This window comes from Papio anubis, chromosome 4 (assembly GCF_008728515.1).
Source record: "Papio anubis isolate 15944 chromosome 4, Panubis1.0, whole genome shotgun sequence".
NCBI lineage: Eukaryota > Metazoa > Chordata > Mammalia > Primates > Cercopithecidae > Papio > Papio anubis.
In genome coordinates, this window is record NC_044979.1 from 4141969 (window position 1) to 4159849 (window position 17881).

General features: G+C 47.3%; 1 pseudogene; it reads left to right on the top strand.

Annotated features, from left to right (window-relative positions):
* The first annotated feature begins 2985 nt into the window (after nucleotides 1–2985).
* LOC101017696 lies at nucleotides 2986–7797 on the top strand (annotated as a pseudogene).
* Nucleotides 7798–17881: the final 10084 nt, after the last annotated feature.

A 17881-nucleotide genomic window follows, 5' to 3' on the forward strand; every position in this document is an offset into this window, starting at 1 on the left:
GTACTGAAAAGCAAAAGTGATCTCACGTTCTAAATTCTTGTTTTATGAATTGCTTTTAGTACAAACAAATTGTAGTCCTCATTTCTTACAATGTATACACATAGGTGCACACACGCACGCACACACACGCACACACATGCACACGCACGCACATACACGCACACACATGCACACGCACGCATGCACACACGTGCATGCACACACTCACCACGCACACACATGCACTCACATGCACATGTGCACACGCATGCACACAAACGCATGCACACACGGGTGCACACACACATGCACATACACACAACGATGACTTCATGGCATTTCATTATACGTATTATTCTGTGACAGTTCACCTAATTCTCTAGTGGTTAATATTAAAGTCACTTCTACCTTTTTCCTATTGTTTGAAACAAATGCTGTGATGAGTATTCTTATATTACCATGGCTTGTGGCTAATTTCCTTTTTGTCTCTCCCTCCCCTGTCCCGCCAGAAGAAGGTCTGTGCCCACAGATCTCTCCTTGTCGAACCACCTCACTCCAGTCAGTGTGGAGCAGCAGGTGACAGAGTCTCCAGCGTTCTGCCGACACTTCAAGTTTTTCCTTCTCCGCTCAGACACAGCCTCGGGAGCCATCAGTACAGACCGCAGGAGAGCCGTGCCCAGACTGATCCCTGCAGGGCGGTCTCCTGCTCAAAGAAACAATTGGGAAATTAGTCACAGAATCAACCTGCGGGGGACTCAAAGCCTCTGTGATGGGATTTATTGCACTGGAGATTTGAGAGCTCAAAAGCCTAGTGCATAAACATTGGATTTTGACGTTATAATAAAATAAGCGCGGGGTTTTCCCGAGGTTAGAGGCTCTCCAGGTTGTTTTCTCGGGGACGACCTGTCACAAGGTGAGTGTTGGAGCATTCAACAGCAGAGGCAAGCTGCACAGCAGGGTCACGCAAGTCCAAGGAAGGGCTCCATATGAAGCTGGTTGCCCCTGCCCTCCTGCAGAACACTCCCCACTGTGGCATCTGTTGCCCCCAGGGACACTGGGCATCCTTGGTTCCTCAGGTCACAGTCAACCGGCTCTAGCAAGCTCTCCAGTGTCTCTTCTTATAAGGACACTAATCATAACTCAATCATATGATGACTTCTTCTAACCCTAATCACTCCCAAAGACCCCTCTCCAACTACCATCACATGGGGGTCAGGGTGTCAATGTATTAATTCTGAGGGGAGCACAGTTCCTAACAGTGGGGTTTGCACCTTACGAGAAATGTTTGAAATCAATGTTCACACAGACTAGAGGATATAGACACAGATGAGATGAAGGAAAAGCTGTATTTGGGTAAATTTTTATTCTCTTTCCTTGGAGCCAGCTCTAATGACCTCTAACACAAAACAGTTTTCAGTTTGTTGTTGAGTATCAGTAGATCTGTTTCTTTCCTTTTACTTCTTTAAACTGTCAGCTTTTTTGTCTTAAAGACCCCTGTGCAGATGTGATTAGTTCAAAAACAACAAGCCCATCATTTTACAAACAAAGATTCAATGCGTTAAATTCTCTGATTCATTAAGAGCTCCTTTAGCTCTGCAAACCCTGTGAACTAGGCTGCCGGCAAGCTATTTGTTAGAACAACAGGTCTGTAAGGCATGTCCTAATCTCTAATTAGGGCCTCAGCCAGCAAGAATGTTCTCAGTTTTTGGAGAACATTATCTCAGCTTGGGTGCCTGGGGCATAAACAGGACCTGCCGCTACATTGGTTGTTGTCCTCGTACCTGCAGGAGGGAACTCAGAAAATAAAAGGCATTTAGCTCCCAAGCAGAAACCAACCGACTAACCCGAGGAGTAGGAGTCAGCTGATTTTTCCATACCAGGAGTGAACACTGGCTTCCCATGGTCATGAGGAATATAAAATTATGGTTCTTTTAGACCAAAATGAGTTTACTGGAGTTAGACACCCCCACGTGGGTGCGGCCTGAACACAACACCTCTACGTGACCAGCAATAGCAGTAACAGCCCCCTCAGCATAGCGTGGGCTCTTGTTGTTCACAGGGTCTGCTTGGATGCCCCTGACCTTATTTTCTTTGTACTTCTTAGTGTGAGGAGGAGTTACCAGGCTTCTTGGAACTTGGGAAGAGAAGTAACCATGGCGGTGAGCTGAAAAAATAATTATATTTTCAGAAAAGCAATTATTCCTGCCAGACATTCTGATAAGTCTCCTGAAGCGCATACAGGTTTTATTACAACAATTATTTTATTGTCTTGTTTTCTGAGAGGCTGCCTCAAAATCTTCCAAAGACCAAGAAGGGAACTAACAACTTTGTTGTGAACTTCTATTAGTGTGCAGGGGCACAGCTGGGGTGGAAGTGGGGAGGGAAATATGTTTATTATTTTTTGAAGTAGGCAGTTTACACCATGGAGAAGATACCAGTTGAGCCCAGTTCTTCCCTTCCCGAAGCATTTCTATAGAAAGCTGTGTTGTGCTGTAGATCAAGAGGAGATACGCAGCTCTCAGGGCCTCCTCACCTCAGAAAAGTCCCCGCGGGGATTGTGGCCACATGGAGGAGAGAATAAATTCAATATTCATGAGGCAGCCACTCACATGAGCCAGCATGCTTTAGGGCTCCTTGTTACCCAGCAGAGGGAGGAGAAGGCAGCTCAGCCTCTGAGCCCCACACCTGTCACTGGGCTCTGCCCCAACATCCTCTAGAGAACGCGTGCACTGAAGAAAGGCTCTGTCACCAAAAAGGGTCAAACTCTGTAAAGTATTTGAAGAGATTTATTCTGAGCCAAATATGAGTGACCATGGCCCGTGACACAGCCCCCAGGAGGTCCTGAGAACATGTGCCCGAGGCGGTCGGGGTACAGCTTGGTTTTATAGATTTTAGGGAGGCAGGAGACATCGGTCAAATACATTTAAGAAATGCATTGGTTTGGGAGGCAGCGGCGAGGCCGCTCCACCGCACACGCACACACAGACCCCGGCAGTGGGGTCGCAGATGACAGGCCTGTCACATGGAAGCCCCCGCCGCCACCGCCGCCGCTCCGTTGACAGCAGCAGTAGCCACAGCAGCAGCCCTGGGCAGCGCTACACTGAACAAAGGTCATCCCAGCTGCGGCCCAAACGCCCAGGCTTGACTGCCGCGAAGGCCAACCCCGGGAAGGGGGTATGTTCTGTTTTGTGCTTTTTCTTTTAGAAGCTACTAAAGGGTGTTGGGGATGCTTCTGACTATTATGAAGGCCAAAAGGCCTGTTGACTGGGGCTGCTTTTAACCCTTTCCCGTTTGCTGAGAATGCAGCCGTGTGACAGTAATCTAAGCTCTTTTCAAAAGGTCAAGGTTCACAAGAACATCTCCTCAAATTCATGACCATGGGGTAGGAAGACCCCAGACTTTGATGACCCCCTGGCAGCATTTGACATCCCAGATATGGCTGATCCTAAAGCAGCTATTGAGAATGGACACGATGACCACGACAGCCACATGAGGCAGAACGCTCACGGAGAGGATGACTCCCACACACCATCATTTTCCAACCTGGATGTCAGCATGATCTTCAAGAATATTTGGAACATCGACTCCTCGGAGGGCAGGAGAGAGATGGTTACAACCACCAGCGATGGCCAACATAATGGGTTTCTCACAGCTTCCTCTCTTGACAGTTACAGTAAAGATGGAGCGAAGTCCTTGAAAGGAGACATGCCTGCCTCCCAGGTGACTCTGAAAGACACGACGTTCAGCCAGTTTAGCCCGATCTCCAGTGCTGAAGAGTTTGATGACGATGAGAAGATGGAGGTGGATGAACCCCCTGACAAGGAGGACGTGCGATCAAGCTTCAGGCCGAACGTGTTGACAGGGTCGGCTCCCCAGCAGGACTGCGATAAGCTGAAGGCACTCGGAGGGGAAAACTCCAGCAAAACTGGACTCTCTACGTCAGGCAATATAGAGAAAAACAAAATTGTTAAGAGAGAAGCCAAAGCCAATTCTATAAACCTGAGTGTTTATGAACCTTTTAAAGTCAGAAAAGCAGAGGGTAAGTTGAAGGAAAACTCTGACAAGGTGCTGGAAAACAGAGTCCTGGCTGGGAAGCCGAGCTCCGAGAAGAAAGACACCGGCCTCCACGGCATTGCACCACAAAGACAAAGTCATCCTCCAAGCTCTCATCCTGTATTGCTGCTATTGCGGCTCTCAGTGCTAAAAAGGCGGCTTCAGACTCCTGCAAAGAACCAGTGGCCAATTCGAGGGAATCCTCCCTGTTACCAAAAGAAGTAAACGACAGTCCGAGAGCCGCCAGCAAGTCTCCTGAATCCCAGAATCTGATCGACGGGACCAAAAAACCATCCCCAAAGCCACCGAATAGTTCCAGAAGCATCTCAAGGGAGAACAGCAGCAAGGGATCCCCGTCCTCTCCCGCAGGGTCCACACCAGCAATCCCCAAAGTCCGCATAAAAACCATTAAGACATCTTCTGGGGAAATCAAGAGAACAGTGACCAGGGTACTGCCAGAAGTGGATCTTGACTCTAGGAAGAAACCTTCTGAGCAGACAGCATCCGTGATGGCCTCTGTGACATCCCTTCTGTCATCTCCAGCATCAGCCGCCATCCTTTCCTCTCTCCCCAAGGCACCTCCTCAGTCCGTGGTCATGACCAATGCAGTTTCCCCTGCAGAGCTCACCCCCAAAACAGGTCACAATCAAGCCTGTGGCTACTACTTTCCTCCCAGTGTCTTCTGTGAAGACAGCAGGATCCCAAGTCATTAATTTGAAGCTTACTAACACCACCACGGTGAAAGCCACACTCATATCTGCTGCCTCTGTCCAGAGTGCCATCAGTGCCATCATTAAAGCCAACAATGCCATCCAGCAGCAAATTGTCGTGGTGCCAGCATCCAGCCTGGCCAATGCCAAACTCCTGCCAAAGACTGTGCACCTTGCCAACCTTAACCTTTTGCCTCAGGGTGCCCAGGCCACCTCTGAACTCTGCCTAGTGCTAACCAAACCTCAGCAACAAATAAAACAGGTAATAATCAATGCAGCAACCTCGAAAACCCCCCCCCACCCCGAAAAGGTGTCTCAAGTCCAGGTGGTGTCATCCTTGCAGAGTTCTGTGGTGGAAGCTTTCAACAAGGTGCCAAGCAGTGTCAATCCAGTCCCTGTTTACATCCCAAACCTCAGTCCTCCTGCCAATGCAGGGATCACGTTACCGATGCATGGGTACAAGTGCTTGGAGTGTGGGGACTCCTGTGCACCAGCACTTTGGGAGACCAAGGCAGGTGGATCATGAGGTCAGGAGATTGAGATCATCCTGGTTAACATGGTGAAACCCGTCTCTACTAAAATATATATATATATATATATCTCCTGTAGTCCCAGCTACTCGGGAGGCTGAGGCAGGAGAATGGCATGAACCCGGGAGGCGGAGCTTGCAGTGAGCCGAGATCCCGCCACTGCACTCCAGCCCGGGTGACAAGGCAAGACTCTGTCTCAAAAAAAAGAAAAGAAAAGAAAAGAAAAGAGTCTGACCCAGAGCTGCGACAGATGGATCGTGTGCATCAAAGTAACGTGCAACCATTGTACAAAGAACCTCATTTTTTACAACAAATGCAGCCTCCTTTCCTATGCCCGTGGGCATAAGGAGAAAGGGGTGGTAATGCAATGCTCTCACTTAATTTTAAAGCCAGTCCCAGCAGATCAAATGACAGTTTCTCCATCAAGCAATACTTCCACTTCAACTTCCACTCTTCAGAGCCCTGTGGGAGCCGGCACACACACTGTCGCAAAAATTCAGTCTGGCATAACTGGGACAGTCATACTGGCTCCTTCAAGCACTCCCATCATCGCAGCCATGCCCCTAGATGAAGACCCCTCCAAACTGTGTGACATAGTCTAAAACGTTTGGAGTGTAATGAAGTCTTCCCGGACGAGACGTCACTGGCTACACATTTCCAGCAGGCTGCGGATACGAGTGGACAAAAGACTCGCACCATCTGCCAGATGCTGCTTCCTAACCAGTGCAGTTACGCATCACACCAGAGAATCCATCAGCACAAATCTCCCTACACTTGCCCTGAGTGCAGGGCCATCAGCAGGTCTGCGCACTTCCAGACCCACGTCACCAAGAACTGTCTGCACTACACGAGAAGCGTTGGTTTTCGATGTGTGCATTGCAATGTTGTGTACTCTGATGGGGCTGCTCTGAAGTCTCACATTCAAGGTTCTCACTGTGAAGTCTTCGATAAGTGTCCTGTTTGTCCAATGGCGTTTAAGTCTGCCCCAAGCACACATTCCCACACCTACACACAGCATCCTGGCATCAAGATAGAAGAACCAAAAATAATATGTAAGTGTTCCATGTGCGACACCGTGTTCACCCTGCAAACCTTGCTGTATCACCACTTTGACCAACACATTGAAAACCAGAAGGTGTCTGTTTTCAAGTGTCCAGACTGTTCTCTTTTATATGCACAGAGGCAACTTCTGATGGACCATATCAAGTCTGCGCACGGAACATTGAAAAGTATTGAAGGGCCTCCAAACTTGGGTATAAACTTGCCTTTGAGCATTAAGCCTGCAACTCAAAATTCAGCAAATCAGAACAGAGAGGACACCAAATCCGTGTATGGGAAAGAGAAATTGGAAAAGAAATCTCCATCTCCTGTGAAAAAAAATCAATGGAAACCAAGAAAGTGGCCAGGCCTGGGTGGACGTGTTGGGAGTGTGACCGCCTGTTCATGCAGAGAGATGTGTACGTATCCCACGCGAGGAAGGAGCACGGGAAGCAAGTGAAGAAACACCCCTGCCGCCAGCGTGACAAGCCTTTCAGCTCGTCCCACAGCCTGCGCCGGCACAACCGGATCAAACACAGAGTCATTAGGGAAGTGTACACCTGCTCATACGGCCCAGACTCCAGAAATACCTTTACCAAATGATTGATGCTGGAGAAGCACGTCCAGCTGGTGCACGGCATGAAAGACCCTGCCCTGAAAGAAATGACACGCCACCAATGAGGAGGAAGCAGAAATAAAAGAAGACAGCAAGGTCCCCAGTCCCAAGCGGAAGTTGGAAGAACCAGTTCTGGAGTTCAGGCCTCCCCGAGGAGCAATCACTCAACCACTGAAAAAGCTGAAAATCAATGTTTTGCAGGTTCACAGGTGTGTCGTGTGTGGCTTCACCACCGAAAACCTGCTGCAGTTCCACGAACACATCCCTCAGCACAAATCGGATGGTTCTTCCTACCAGTGCTGGAGTGTGGCCTCTACTACACGTCTCACGTCTCTCTGTCCAGGCATCTCTTCATCGTACACAGGTTAAAGGAACCTCAGCCAGTGTCCAAGCAAAATGGGACTGGGGACAATAACCAACAGGAGAACAAACCCAGCCACGAGGATGAATCCCCCAATGGCGCCGTGTCAGACAGAAATGCAAAGTGTGCACAAAAACTTTTGAAACTGAAGCTGCCTTAAATACTCACATGTGAACACACGCATGTGAGTATTTTTTGGATTCATCAATCCAAAAGGATGAGCTCAGCCGAGAAACAGTCACAGACGCTCCATGAGGAAAATCCCTGTCCACATTGGAATAAAAAAGACATTTTTGTTACAAAAAGTTTGCAGTATAATAGAGTTAACAGTACTGTGTAGGCTGTTGCAATATATTCTCTTTCAACATACCTTCCTTCTTCACCTCATCATATATATCCTCAATAAGTATTAATTAAAACAGTATTTGAGTTTCAAAGAGTTTGTATATATTTAAATGAATAACTTTTTATACTCTCAGTATTTAGTGGAAAATGATTTTAGTTGTTTTGGGTTAGAATTTTTCTTTTGGTACTGTTTCTTTAAAACAGAGTTCTTAGTAACAGGGGCAGTTCTGAATTCAAATAAACCATTTTGTATGTTTGGATTTTGAATGGGTTAACTAAAGACAGGCTAAAATAATGCTTTTTTAGTGTTTTCAATTTTTAGAATTCACTACATAAATCCTAAGTAATTGTGGGTCTCAGAAACACTAGGAACTTTTAAGTGTCTTAGCACTTCCTGGATATGCCTGCCCTGAGGGAGTGAGTTTGAGACAACGGCACTCCAGTGTGGGTGCAGCTTTGCCTTCAGGTCACGCCAAAGGGTGTGTAAAGCATCCTTGCAGGTCGCTCCTTTCCCAGTCCTGGATAAAAACTGAAGCCAGGAATCTACTAAGGAATGCTGATTTCCTCAATTCCATTTTGAGGAATGGGGAAGGCTATTCTAAAGGAAAAAAACATGAGGCTGGTTTTCTGGGCAGATCTGCAAGGCTGGCTTTAAGAGCGCAAGGCGGGAAAGTAACAAAATGGCTGGACTACTATGAAAGTTACAAATACGTAGTTAGACCAATAGATTTATATAGTCAGGTTTTTGTCATGTCATTTATTAACTATTACAGAAACGCAACTAAGAACATCAAGTATTTCTCTGGCTCTTGACAGAAAAAATACAATCAGTTGACTTAACCCTTTGCTGTCAAAAGAGTTGGCGTTTCCTGTTCGTTGTGCTGCTGCCAAACGTTGTGTCACGCGCGTCCGTGTGAGGAGACCAGCAAACAGACTTTGTGTGAGCAACAAGGCTGTTGGTTTCACCTGGGTGCAGGCGGGCTGAGTCCGAAAAGAGAGTCAGCAAAGGGTGGTGGGATTATCATTAGTTCTTACAGGTTTGGGATAGGCGAACCAAGTACCTTCTCAAGGGCGGGGGGAGAATATTACAAAGTACCTTCTTAAAGGCGGGGGAGAATACATCGTATCAGTTAGGGTGGGGCAGGAACAAATCACGATGGTAGAATGTCATCAGTTAAGGCTATTTTCACTTCTTTTGTGGATCTTCAGTTGCTTCAGGTCGTCTGGATGTGTACATGCAGGTCACAGGGGATATGATGGCTTAGCTTGGGCTCAGAGGCCTGACATTCTGGTACTTGTTTTTTGGGAGGCACAACGTCAACCACCGACTTATCGGTGCAGCCGCCTGTGTGTTGCAATTGGCGGTTCCCTTAAGCACTGAGCCACCCGGGTTTAGTTCAGCCATTTCAAGAAGTATATTTAACGTCCGTAGTTCTGCTTTATTAAAATGCAGCAGAAGTACTCTTCGGTCCCTTCCGTTTACAGTCCTCTGAGAGAGTTCTATTTTTTGGTTTTGTTTTGTGTTTTATTTCACATTTTATATTTTGTATTTATCCCTGAACATGTTTTGTACTTTTTTTTTAAGAAAAGGAATTATTTTGTGTATATATAGAGATTTGCATGGTATACTGTAGTCAACGTTCGGTTCCTCGAAAGGTCTTGCTACTGTCAGGTGTTATATACACTCCATCCATCATAACTATATGAAACACATTTCATATGTAAATAAATGTGGGACATTTGGCAAAGAAAAGAAAAGAAAAGAAATACATTGGTTTGGTTCAGAAAGGCAGGCCAACTCAAAGCAGTGGGGAGCTTCCAAGCTATAGGTAAATTTAATTATTTTCTGGTTGACAATTGGTTGAGTTTATCTGAAGACCTGGGATCCATGGAAAGGAATGTTCAGGTTAAGATAAAGGATTGTGGAGACCAAGTTGTATTGTGCAGACGAATCTTTCAGATAGCAGACTTCAGAGACAGCAGGTTGTAAAATGTTTCTTATTGAACCTAAAAGGGTACCTGTCTCTTAGTTGATTATCTCCAGGATCTGGAAAGAAAGGAGGGAAAACAAAGAGGGGAGGGGATTCTCTATAGAATGTGGATTTTTCCCACAAGAGACTTTGCAGGGCAATTTTAAGATATGGCAGAGAAACATGTTTTGTGGCAAAACGTTTTGATTTTTTTCCTTTGTTATGCCAGAGTCAGATTGGAAAGTAAGTCACGATACACACGATTAAATAAAACCCATCTGATGAGAACGTACGGTTTGTAGCGCATGACTCCCCAGACCCGTTAGAATTTGGGCAAGATAAAAAAATCAGAGCTTAGTCCTCGGGTCTCGTGGTTCAATGAGTTTGAAAGCAGCTCACCTGGGATATTGGTCTTCAGCCTAGTAAGGACACACTGAAATCACCCCAGGAAGAGAAGCTGGCTTCCCTGTGAACGGAGAGCCCCTTAGTCGATTGTCCCTTCACATTCGACTCAGCCTGGACTTCAGGAAAACTCTGGGCTGGGGGCTGTGAGTGGAATTCCTACACACATGCTTCACCTCCTGCCCTCTTCAAGTCCACTAATAGTTGACTTTGGGTGAAACTGCAGGGGATGTTTTAAAAATGACTTTTATTTCTATTTGTATAAACAAGCAGAAGTCAGGCTCCTATTGCCAATCCAAGCCTTTTTGGGAAGTTTTCCTCCAGCCCCAAGTCTTCGTATGTCCTCCAAGGTCAGAGTCACCATTCTTTGGAGCAGCCCCAGAGGAGTGAAGTCTCCGCCTACCTGGTCTTCTTCCTCCCGAGGGATAAACCTGGGCCCAGCGCCCAGCTGCTGTCAGGGCAGAGTGATTATGAGCCAAGGGGAGGAGGGTCCCTGTAACACTGCATGACCACGCCTTCGTGGGTGGGGGGCCTCTGGCCCTGCCCATCACACACAGTTGCTGGGAACGCTCTGGCCAGCATTTCCTCCCGCAGTGAATTACCTTGTTGATTTCCAAATTCAATCAGTCAGCCTTCAGGCTGACTGGTCTATGTGCCCACTAAGCCACATGTTAAGTCCCATGTTCTCACTGCATGGACGCTTACTAACACAACTTTGAAACTCTGAAGTGTTTCCCGGAAGCAGTGCCAGGAGGAGACACCAATCCTAGGTGGGTTTGTTTGGCCTGAGGCTAAGCTGTCCTCTCTACCCACGCTGTAGTCAGGGAGGTCCTGTCGTCAGTGAGGCTGGTGCCCTGCCCCATGTCCTCTCAGCCACCTTGAGTCCACCCCATGCTATAGTGGACAGCCCACATGCACACTAGCAGCTTCCCTGTCTAAGTCCTGCCTCTGTCTGTGGCTCTGCCTATTTTTATCACACTGGGGTGAGGTGGGGTGGGGGACAGTTTGCTTAGCCTGCCCTGGAAGTGATAAGGATTAAATGCCCTTAAGGGTACAGAGTTATGGATAAATAGCCCGTATTCCATGTGCCTTGGCAGGTTGGTTCTGAGCCATATTCTACACAGTTCCTCAGAGGGTCCCCAGGGAGACACCCAGCTGCTCACATGGGCAACGTGCTCCTGAGTGCACCCTGCAATAGGTCTGCCTCCCTCCCTCAATCTTCCTTCCTGGGATCGCTTCCCAAAAACACATAGAGGCCAGGTGCTGTGGCTCATGCCTGTAATCCCAGCACTTTGAGAGGTTGAGGCAGGTGGATCTCCTGAGCTCAGGAGTTCAAAACCAGTCTGTCCAACATGGCAAAACCCTGTCTCTACTAAAAATACAAAAAACTAGCTGGGCTTGGTGGCACATGCCTGTAGTCCCAGCTACTTGGGAGGCTGAGGCAGGAGAATCACTTGAACCTGGGAGGTGGAGGTTGCAGTGAGTCGAGATTGCACCACTGCACTCCAGCCTGGGCAGCAGACCAAGACTCTGCATCCAAAAAAAAAAAAAAAAAAAGCATATGGCAGCCAAGCCCTTGTCTCAGGGTCTGAGACAATTATCAAGCCAAGCATAGCAATCACATTTCTTTGACGGTGAATGGCCATGTGACCCCATCTGGCCAGTCAGGGGAAGTCTGCTGACCAGTGAGAAGAGAACTGGGGAGAGTTTTCTCACTTCTGAAAGAGATTGTCCTTCTTTTCTTCTTCAAGTCGCTGTTGAGGGGACTTCAGCGATGCTGCAGCCCCCTTGGCACCTCAAAGGGAAGCAGTGTCGGATTCAGCAGAGGCGGAGAACATGTGAAAGAACAAAGCTCTCTGGGCATTCCAGGCTTCGTGAAGAACAGAGGCTTCCTAACTCCAGTGTGGGGAAGACAGCAGAACTCCCACTGCTTCAAAACCCCAGAGGCCACTGCGACTCAACCTCAGAGAATGAAAAGGTTTAGCTTGAAGAAGGGATGGAGGTGGAGGGGATGCGGAAGGCTTGGTAAATTTGTGTCCTGTTCAATTACATCTGGACTGGAAGCCAGCACTCTTGGAGAATCTGAGCTTGGGCTGTGACTTTTCACAATGACTGAAAACATGTCTTACAAACCTTGATGTCCTCATGACTGAAGATGACATTTGAATGGGTAAAATGAGGCAGGCAGAATCATGGCCTCCCAAAGATGTCCAGGACCTAATCTCCAGAATTCGGGATTGTGTTACAGGTGAAGGGGAATGGAGGTTGCCAATATGCACATAGGGAGATAATCGTGGGTTATCTGGATGGGCCCAATGTAATACATGGATCCTTACAAGTGGGGCAGGACACAGTGACTTATGCTGTCATCCTAGCACTTTGGGAGGCCGAGGCAGGTGAATTGCTTGAGTTCAGGAGTTGGGAGGCCGAGGCAGGTGAATTGCTTGAGCTCAGGAGTTCGAGACCAGCCTGGGCAATATGGTGAAACCCATGTCTACAAAAAAATACAAAAATTAGCTGAGCATGGTGGTGCATGCCTCTAGTCCCAGCTACTGGGGAGGCTGAGGTAGGAGGATTGCCTGAGCCTGGGAAGTCAAGACTACAGTGAGCCATGATTGTGTCACTGCACTCCAGCTGGGGCAACAGAGTGAGATTCTGTCTCAAAAACAAACAAACAGTGGACGAGGGAGGAGATGAGAGCTACACAGGGTGTGACTGTGGACAAAGGCAGAGGGAGGCAGCGCTACTGGCTTGGAAGACGGAGGAAGGGCACCAGTCAAGGAATGTGGGCAGCCTCTAGACCCTAAAAATGTCATGGGGACAGATTCTCCCCTAGAGCCTCCAGAAAGGCATGCAGTCTTTGAGTCAATATGGCTCAGCCATTGTCCCCCCCAGCTGACCTAGCCAGCAAATAGAGGCTATCCAGGGATAGCCATGACCTTGGAGGCTGAGGAACTTGCAGCTGGGAAGACCCTGGGATTCCTGACAGTGCAGGCTGCCTGCTGCCTGCATCAGGAGAAAACCAAGAACACGTCCTACAGAAACCTCCATTTTAATCTAATGAGGCCTGTGTTGGCCTCCAGAACTGTCAGGTAATCCAGGTGTGTTTTAAAGCCACCAAGTTTATTGCAATTTGTTATGGCAGCCATAGGAAGCTAACACAGCACTCAAGTATTTTTGTCATATGGAGGATACCAGAAAAACTGTCCGTGGGACGGACTAGATCCAAGACACATCACATATGTCTCGAGCTCTCTGCTGCAGACTGAGTGGTGGGCCTGCCAAAGTTTTATTTTGTTCACTAGGTTGTGGAGTTAGCCTCTTGTGTTAGCATAAACACAAGCTCTGAATAACTGTAAGGCTGGGCGGCTTCCTTCCTTGCTTCCCCTTGACTAGAAGGTGGTTCCCTCCTTCAGAGAGGGAGTCATGTTTCTGATCCATGCTTTTTTCTCAAAGAGGGGACTGACTGTACTCTGTTTTCATGGATGGAACAAACTGAACCATGATTCTCATGTCTGAGGCCCGCTTTACCTCTCAAATTTGCATTCAGAGATCCTATATTTTCCCCACTTTTTAAGTGAAAGTTTGCATGTTGATACTTGCAGTCAAAAGCATTGTTTAGTGAAGTGGCAGATTTCATAATTCCTGATTCACAGTAGAACTCCAGATTTCTCATGTAATGGTTTGTTTTCCTTTTAAAAACACATAAAAGGATTTTTTGCATGAATTCTACTTCCTTTGCCATCAATGTTTATGAAGCTACAGTAGGGTAGGCCCTATAGGAAACGTGATTTGTCACGTAGAGAGAACCAAGAACACGTCCTGCATGGGCAGCAGAAGTGGAATTACACAGGGGCCCTCCAGATAGGGCTTCCATCAGGAACTCAGCTGAGCAGAGAGCTTTCATAAGGGTCTCATATTTACCTATTCCTAATGGGCGTTTGATGCCTCAGTCAGCACCCAGGTTCCATAGCAGCCCAACCCCTCGCTGTGGTAGATGCAGCTGCAGAACCTGCTTCAAGAGAGGACTGACTGCCCACTGCAAGGGATGCAGGCAGCAGGCAGCCTGCACTGTCAGGAATCCCAGGGTCTTCCCAGCTGCAAGGTCCTCAGCCTCCAAGGTCATGGCTATCCCTGGGTAGCCTCTATTTGCTGACTAGGTCAGCTGGGGGGGACAATGGCTGAGCCACATTGACCCAACACTGCACACTTTCAAAGGGGTAGCTGCCATCCTTTCATGCAAAACTGAGGTGACGCTAGGGGCATGCTGGTTGTGTCTTCAAACATACCCTCCCCTTATGACCAGCAAGGACTGCTGGGCAATGCCCTTGCCAGAGACCGAGTCCAAGTTGACCCACCCACCAACATTGGCATAATGGGTACATCAGCTCGAGAGTCACAAGGATTCGTGCATCAGATGTTCAGCTTTCATAAGAGCTCAGTAGAAGGCTAATGGCTGCCCCCCTTTTAAAGAGGGGTGCACTTAGTAGCTATGTCAGGAAATCAATGAATCCAAAGTGTCAATGTGTGCCTCTGAGTGGAGACTGCCTCCCTTCCCCAGAGAATTCGATCAGCAAGACCAGCAGTCACGCAACTCGTATCTCACTAAAGAGGACATTAGAGTTGTGCAGACCCAAAGGTATGGAGGAGTGCCACAGCTCACTGGACAGCTTCCTATGCCACTCACTGGATTGGACCCCACTTAGAGGTGCTGGTTTATGAGTTAGACAATATAAAGAACCAAGTAGAATGCCCAAGAGGGCATATTTCTGTCTCCAGTTCAAAGAATCCCCCTACAGAGCACTGGGCTTCCTTTTTGGAGGTGGGTGTGAGAGGCACAGAAGTTTTTCTTAAGGGCTAGAAGGCTCAAAAGCAGTGGATATGCACACACAGTCCTGGGAAACTTCATGTGTGGGTAAGTATCAGCCACCCCTGTTGATAGAAGTATGATAACATCACAACTGGGTTCTTTTAGAAGGAGCTTCTGTCTCTTGACCTGCAGGGCAGCATCTATACAGTGGGAAATATGGACATGAGAGGGCAGGGAGGCTTCTGCTGGATCCTAATGTGTGCCCCAGCCCCCAGGGGCAAGTGGCAGCGCAGCTTGTCCCACTTGCAGCCTTCCACCTGGAGCTCCTCCCCAGCTGGGAGGATCCCCTCTGGCACTGTAGGGATTGGGATGTTCAAGCATGTACCACATTAATTATTTCCTCTTCCTCCTTCTCCTCCTCCTTCTTTTTCTTCTTCTTCTTCCTTGAGACAAGGTCTCGCTCTGTTGCCCAGGCTGGTGTGCAGTGGCACCATCAAGGCTCACCGTAGCCTTGACCTCCCGGGCTCAAGCAATCCTCTGACTTTAGCCTTCCGAGGAGCTGGGACTACAGGCATACACCACCACACCCACCTAATTTTTGTGGGTTTTTTGGGTTTTGAGTTTTTTTTATAGACAGGGTTTTGTCACATTGCCCAGCCTGGTCTGGAACTCTTGGGCTCAAGCAATCCTCCTACCTTGGCCTTACCATCTCAATTTCTAGATTTGGGTCTAGAAGCAACAAGAGTGGCACTTCAAATTGGCCCAAAAGGTACACTCACAGATCCCTTTAGCTTCCCTTCCTACAGAGGGTTTTGGCCAGGCCCATTTCCTCCTGTGGGAACACAGGCAGAGGAGTTTAACATGCACACTTGGGATGTGTCAACAGTCACAGGGGACCCGGAGCTCAGGGAGAGAAGATGCCAGCCGGTGGGGCTGCTGTGGTGAGTGGGGGAGGCTGCTTTTCTTTGGCTTCTCACTCTAGGGTGGGCATTGCCCCATCTCGCATGTCTCTCCCCGTGCAAACCCAGCGTCTGGCAAGTCCATGAGCTCGGGGTGGGGACCTTCTGACTTCACAGTCACATGTCCTTTGCTTGGGACCTTGAGGCTTACTGTTCACGGACACAATAGCATCTCTTTCTCCTCCCTCCAGAAGAGACAACAACCCCCGAGCACCATTTGGGCAGCTTATCACAATCCTAGTTCCCACTGCTCAGTCTCAGTCTTTAATAGGCAGGCAGTGGAGGACCCCCTTCAGCCCCAACCTAGTCCATCATTTGTCACCAGATCCCGGGGAGTCTTCTCACATCCCCTAACCCATGTCACAATGGCCCTTGTCCCCTCTCTTCAGAAAGTCACGTCTGTATCCTCACTGTATGCACGATATCCTCACCTCCCAAGCTCACTGCCTAAGCTATCAGCAACCAGAAAGGGTCTTATACCCCAGGAAGCCAGCCAGGGACTGTCTCTGGATGCTGGTAGAAGACATGAGACTTGTGTGTTACAGACAAAGGACTTTTTTTACTTTTTTTTTTTTAAAGAAGAAATCAGTGTGGTATATGGCAAAAGTAATAGCCAGAATTTTCTGTTTCTGTCTTTTTCTGGCTCTTCTAATACATTCCTAACATAAACGTACTAGCTTAAAGAGTGAATATCTGGCAGCTCTTATATGTCCCATTAGTAGACTGATGATAATTCTCAGTGTTTTGTGGTATTTAATATAAATCACACTGGCTTATGTTGTACAACAGGGCTTGTCTAATAGTAGAGAGATATTGTCTCAAATGCGTTTTAGGTTTTCTATAATCGTCTTTGAACTATTGCTATGGTTGAATGTGTCTTCCTGTAAACTCAGGTGTTGCCAGTGTGATGGTATTAAGAGGGGATTCTTTGTGAAGGGATTAGGCCATGAGAGCTTCTTCCTTGTAAATAAGATTAAGGCCCTCGTAAGAGAGGCCTTATGCAACGTTCGTCTCAGAAGTCACCATCTTGGAAGCAGAGAGCAGACAGTAAACCCACTGGCGCCTTGATCTTGAATTTCCCAGACTCCAGACTGTGAAAAATAGATTTCTATTCTTTATAAATTAACCAGTCTGTGGTATTTTGTTATAGCAGCACAAACCAAGACAGCCACTAATGTAGCTAATTTATATAAACATTTTACAGTCAAGATTATTTAAATGTATATGTTAGGGTGTGTCTTAAAGCAGGTGTAGTATTTGCTGTTGAGATACATTTGCTTACTTAGTCTTGTATATTCTATTGAGACTCCGGAATTGTAAAGTCCTTGCTGCTCTGTAAAAACGAACATGAGCAGCATGACAAAATAAATAATTTGCATGTGTCCCATCCATAAAGTTGTATCTAATGTATACTATGGTATTTTAAATTTGCATTATCTAGAAAACTTTAAAAGTCACATTAATTTACAGATTAATGTGGATTCAAATGTATAATTTATATGCATTCAGCCAAAAAGGTCAATAACATGGGTAATAGATTGTTTTAAAGTTCCACGGGAGCAACAGGTGAGCTTGGGTGGATGATGCCCATGCAAGAGGTTGGGTTAGAGGAGAGGATTATTGAGCTTGGAGAATCAACTGCCTTTGTGGCAAGTGGAAGCAAGCCTGCTCCTTGTCCGGGGCCAGTGTTACCTTTTCTCTCAAGGATGTTCACTGCACACGCTACCTTGAGAAATGGCCCAAGTAAAGAGCATGAGAGTTCAAGAAAGAGGAAAGAAAAACTAGAAGTGGCTCAACAGTCAAAGACAGGTTTGTTTCAGAGAATAAACCCGAGAGGGACTTCTGGCCAATCTCGGTCAGGACCATTGTCTCTTACAGACTAAGGATATTTAAGGGTTTTAGAAGATGGGAGCTTATAATAGGTTCTGAATATTTATATACGAGGGATAGTCTATTGCGGGGTTGAAATGTCTCTGGTTGGCATGTTTCTGGCCAGAGACGGGTTTATCTCAGGGTTGGAATGTTTCTGGTTATGCTGATATTAGCCATTAGGCTGATGTTTGGAAGCTAGATTTAGGCAGTTTTTTAATCAAGGGGGACTTAGAATG